We start from the raw sequence: 6,198 nt of genomic DNA on the forward strand, positions 1-6,198 counted from the left end.
GAGGGTTTTATACGCACAAACACACACACCCCTTTACTCTGCTAATTTGCCTCTGTACCTCTTCCTTTTGGTTTCTGCAGTATCTAATTATTGTGAAGCAGCTAGATTTGCTGAAGGATGGTAAAATGAAAATGTATGCAGAGAAGTTCATGTTTAAAGACGCATTTATATTCTTTTGTCACCACTATCATCCAACAAAATGATGTTGAAATATGTTTATGGTTATCTAGGAAACTATATTTCTAAGCATAAATGCTACCTGAAACCCTGGAGACGGTAGTGTGGTTTGCAATATTCTATTCACTGCTGCATTCTCAAACTTTCGCACAAGACAGGCAAATAATTATGAACTAGCTATGTAGAGGCACCGTGGACTAATGATAAGTCTGATAAAGACAAAGAATATGCATGACCCGTGCAGTTAGCTTTACTTTGTTTCAGGATTCATATTAGGCTCCAGGTTTCCAGAGAAGAAGATGCTTGAAAGGAATTATTTACAGACTAAAGGAATTGTTTAAGACTGAAGTTTCCAGTTGAAAGGAATTCCATGTGAAGGAAATAGCATGTTTAACAACAAGAAGGCATGAGAAGACATCTCCAGGTTTGGGAGTAGGGAGTGTGTGGCAGAGTAGTAAGAGATGGGCCTGGGTAAGCAGAGATGGTAAAGGGGCTTGTATTTCATTCTAAGAAGTTAATGCTTGATTCTATATGAGTGAATGGTTTTAATCAGTAAGAAAGTGAAAGTTGCTCAGTCCTATCTGACTCTTTCTGACTCCATGGACTATATAGCCCACGGAATTCTCTGGCCCAGAATACTGGAGTGGGTAGCCTTTCCCTTCTCCAGGGGATCTTCCCAACCCAGGGATTGAACCCAGGTTTCCAACATTGCAGGCATATTCTTTACCAGCTGAGCCACAAGGGAAGCCCTTAATTGGGAATGTAACATGATTAGATTTATATGTTCATTAAACCACTCTGGCTTAGTAAGGTTGTACTGGAGGGAGTTCAGACTGGAGTCATGAATTTAAGGCAATTGTCATAAAATAAAGGCCTGAACCTGGCAGTAGCAAGGGCAGTAGGTCAATTCCAGAGATATTATGGAGATAGAATTGACAGAACTTAGTGACTAATTTGATATTTCTGGCTTCTCATTGTCTAGTTGACAAATCAACAGTGGCTTCTTTCATTAATGTCTACCTAAATCATCATTAATAAACATTTATTCAGCATCTATTCTGTGTTAACCAGAGAAGGCAATGGCAACCCACTCCAGTACTCTTGCCTGGAAAATCCCATGGATGGAGGAGCCTGGTGGGCTGCAGTCCATGGGGTCGCGGAGAGTCCGCACAACTGAGCGACTTCATTTTCACTTTTCACTTTCCTGCATTGGAGAAGGAAATGGCAACCCACTCCAGTGTTCTTGCCTGGAGAATCCCAGGGACAGAGGAGCCTGGTAGGAGGCTGTCTATGGGGTCACACAGAGTCGGACACGACTGAAGCGACTTAGCAGCAGCATTCTGTGTTAACAACACTGTACACTAGAGAAGCCCTAGATTCTACCAATGATTTCTATAATAGCTGAGTATTGCTACTGAATCTTTCTACCCAAGTAAAGTATTGTCCAGTAATGCTCTAATTTAAAAAAAAAAAATTCAGGAACCTAGGGATTCCCTGGTGGTCCAGTTGTTAGGGCTCTGTGCTTCTACTTCAAGGGGCATGGGTTTGATCCCTGGTCAGGGAATTAAGATCAGGCATGCTTCAGGGTGGAGCCAAAAAAAATTTAAAACTGTGGGAACCTATACAATATATATTTTGTGATAGTCTGTCAGATATAATGTGACAAGATAATATCTTAAATTTATGTACTTTCGGAAACACACACATTATCTTTCTGGATCTTAGTAACATTTTTGTGGGTATTTCTTGTTGCTAGTAGATAAAGAAGACCAGGGCCATGTTGTGTTAGAGTCAGCACTAGAACCGTAGTATTCAAACTACTATTCCACTGTTTTTTACACTAAAGATGTTACCCCCACTCAAATGCAAGATTTAATTGAAAGTCTCTATGGGCCATAGAGAATTCTCAGATTTTAAATAAGGCATAATCTCAGAAGTCTGAAACATCTGATCCTACAGATGATTTCTCAGGAGTGTTGAGATGTTTCATTACAATCACCTAAGGCATTATTGTCATGGAGCAACAGTTGTAAGGTTTTTGACTGGAGTCACAACATTTTTACCAAAGTAGTTTTATTGTAAGTCAACTCCTCTGATTAAGAAATGTAAATAACATTGAAATAAGAAAGTAGTTACTCTCTGATGAGCTAAAGTGAATCACATATGAGCCAAATAAACCAAAGAAATTTTCCAGTGCACCCAGAAATAGAACATGAAGCATAACAAGAGTTGTGCACTGGGGAGAACTGCAGCAATAGGCCAACTTGGCCTGCAGCAACTTGACACATATGTGTTGGAAATAAACTGGAGAGAGGAACACACAATAAAAGTCACTATAAATAGCTGTTGAAATTCATACCTTATTAATTCTCACATCAAGCCTGCAGAATATGTATTATTTATTCATATTCCCATATTTATGAGGAAACAGGCTGGGTCAGGTTGTAATTTGATAGAGGTCACAGAGCTAATGGGACAAAGACCAAACCTAGGTTTCATGACTCTGAATACGGTGCTCTTTTCACTTAATTACACCTGAAATGTGGAAGAAACACTTGAGTACTTCAAGAATGCCACAGTAGTCTTTTCTAGTTCTAGAAAATGACAAAACTTATTCCTACCTCAGTGCCTTTGCATTTACTTTCCCACTGTGGTCATGTATGGATGTGAGATTTGGACTGTGAAGAAGGCTGAGCACCGAAGAATTGATGCTTTTGAACTGTGGTGTTGGAGAAGACTCTTGAGAGGCCCTTGGACTGCAAGGAGATCCAACCAGTCCATTCTGAAGGAGATCAGCCCTGGGATTTCTTTGGAAGGAATGATGCTAAAGCTGAAACTCCAGTACTTTGGCCACCCCATGCGAAGAGTTGACTCATTGGAAAAGACTCTGATGCTGGGAGGGATTGGGGGCAGCAGGAGAATGGGACGACAGAAGATGAGATGGCTGGATGGCATCACTGACTGGATGGACATGAGTCTCAGTGAGCTCCGGGAGTTGGTGATGGACAGGGAGGCCTGGCTTGGTGCGATTCATGGGGTCGCAAAGAGTCAGACACAACTGAGCGACTGATCTGATCTGATCTGATCTACCTGGAACTTTCCCCTCTACCTGGAACTTCTTCCTTCCTGGAGGCTTTTTAATGACTCAAATATCACCTGTTTAGAGAAGCTTTTCAAAAGCATCTTATCTAAAGAAGTCACCCCCTGATCCTACCACTCTCTATCATTGCTTTGGTTTTGTTTTTTTTGCTCTAAAATCTTGCTATTCTAAGAGTGTTCCACAGACCACTAGCATTGGCATCACCCAGGATGTCAGTAAGAAATGCCGAATCTCAGCCGTCCCCCCGCCAGACTAATGATTCAGAATCTGCATTTTAATAAGAATTCCCCAGTTTATTCATGTACACATTAAAATTTGAGAAGCACATATCACTTTCTGAAACTAACTTGATTTTGTGAATTTTTAATGTTAAGAAATATTTCATCGTAACTGAAGATTGTGAAGGAGAAGATAATGGACACCCACGTACCTGTAACCTGGCTTAGTCATATACTAACATTTTACTATATTTGCTTTATATTTTGAAAAGAATAGTTTAGTGAAGACGCCTGTGTTAGCCCTCTCTAGCCCTAGTCTCTTTGTCCATGTAGATTTATTCCGGTTTTATTCCTTTATATTACTTTGGTGGAGTTTGGAAAGGGGACAAATAGATTTGAATAATTCACCATGATTATCATGATGTCTTACATTTTTTTATGAAGTGTGTATATACTTAATACAGTGGTTTAATGAACATACAAATCTAATCATGTTTCTTTCCTGATTAAAACCATTCACTTGCTATAGGATCAAGCATTAACTTCTTAGAATGAAATACAAGCCCCTTTACCATGGACAAGGATTGTACAAGAAAATTATATGTCAGTTTTAAGACTAGATCTTGGTTCCCCCACCAGAGATTGAACGTGAGCCCCCTCAGTGGCTTCCCTGATGGCTCAGTGCATAAAGAATCGCCTGCAATGCAGGAGACACAGCAGATGCAGGTTTGATCCCTGGGTCCAGAATACCCCCTGGAGGAAGAAATGGCAACTCCTCCAGTATTCTTGCCTGGAGAATCCCATGGACAGAGGAACCTGGCGGTCTGCAGTCTATAGCATCACACAGAATCAGACATGACTGAGCAGCTAAGCACACACATCCCTGCAATGGAGTGCAGAGTCCTGACCACTGGACCACCAGGGAATTCCTTGATAGACAACTTTTAAAAGATAGATATTATATAGAAACAAGATGTTGAAAACATCAGAAAATATATTTAATAAAATTCAACACTCATCCAAGATTTTAAAACTCTTTAGTCTTCTCTAAATTGGTAAAGGGTATCTCTCCCACCATAAATGAAAATGTATTTCAAGTATTTAACTTAATGATGACAATTTAGTAGTGTTTTCCTTAAAGATGGGACTATGCCAAAAAGGTGCTCACTTACCCACTACTATTTGACATTGTATTAGATGGAAGTACTGGTCAATGCAATAAATGAGAAATAGAAACAAAAGGTATAAGGATTGAAAGAGAGAAAATAGCAGTAAACTATAGATTATTTTTCCAGTTTAAAAAAATAATCTATTGATAAACTAATAAAAAACAATATAGTTATACAAGGTTGCTAAGTAGAAGGTTAAAAAATAATCAGTACCCTGTAAAGGATATAACAATTTTTTAACTCGTCCAAATTTTCTACAGCTTTGCTACTTATTTGTGTGCTTTGTTCTACTAATATCAGTAGTAAAATGTAGCATCGTGGATGTAGATTTGTCAATTTTTTCTTGTAATTTGGTCACCTATTGTATATGTTAAGTTGATATTTTTAGTATAAGGTGCATACAGGTTAATGATTGTTTTATCTTCATGGTGGCTGAAAAATTTATTAAGTCATTTCCTTTTTATTAATAATATTTTTCACCATGAGTTCTCTTTTGTCTGATACTAACATCACCATTTCATTGCCTACTATATTTTTTCTACCCCTTTATTGTTAGCCCCTCTTGTTTGATGGTTTTAGGTATGCCTTTGTAGCAACACACACATGAATGTGTTTTTATATCCATTCTGAGAGTCTCTTTTAATAGATACCTATGATTAGTGGAAAATTCTGAAAGAGATGGGAATACCAGACCACCTGACCTGCCTCTTGAGAAACCTATATGCAAGTCAGGAAGCAACAGTTAGAACCGGACATGGAACAACAGACTGGTTCCAAATAGGAAAAGGAGTACGTCAAGGCTGTATATTGTCACCCTGCCTATTTAACTTATATGCAGAGTACATCATGAGAAACGCTGGGCTGGAAAAAGCACAAACTGGAATCAAGATTGCAGGGAGAAATATCAATAACCTCAGATATGCATATGACACCACCCTTATGGCAGAAAGTGAAGAAGAATTAAAAAGCCTCTTGATGAAAGTTAAAGTGGAGAGTGAAAAAGTTGGCTTAAAGCTCAACATTCAGAAAACTAAGATCATGGCATCTGGTCCCATCACTTCATGGCAAATGGATGGGAAACAGTGGAAACAGTGTCAGACTTTATTTTTTGGGGCTCCAAAATCACTGCAGATGGTGATTGCAGCCATGAAATTAAAAGACATTTACTCCTTAGAAGGAAAGTTATAACCAACCTAGATAGCATATTCAGAAGGAGAGACATTACTTTGCCAACAAAGGTCCATCTAGTCAAGGCTATGGTTTTTCCAGTGGTCATGTATGGATGTGAGAATTGGACTATAAAGAAAGCTGAGCACTGAAGAATTGATGCTTTTGAACTGTGGTGCTGGGGAAGACTCTTGAGAGTCCCTTGGACTGCAAGGAGATCCAACCAGTCCATCCTAAAGGAGATTAGTCCCGTGTGTTCATTGGAAGGACTGATGCTGAAGCTGAAACTCCAGTACTTTGGCCACCTCATGTGAAGAGTTGACTCATTGGAAAAGACCCTGATGCTGGGAGGGATTGGGGGCAGGAG

This window comes from Bos indicus x Bos taurus, chromosome X, assembly GCF_003369695.1.
Source record: "Bos indicus x Bos taurus breed Angus x Brahman F1 hybrid chromosome X, Bos_hybrid_MaternalHap_v2.0, whole genome shotgun sequence".
Classification (NCBI taxonomy): domain Eukaryota; kingdom Metazoa; phylum Chordata; class Mammalia; order Artiodactyla; family Bovidae; genus Bos; species Bos indicus x Bos taurus.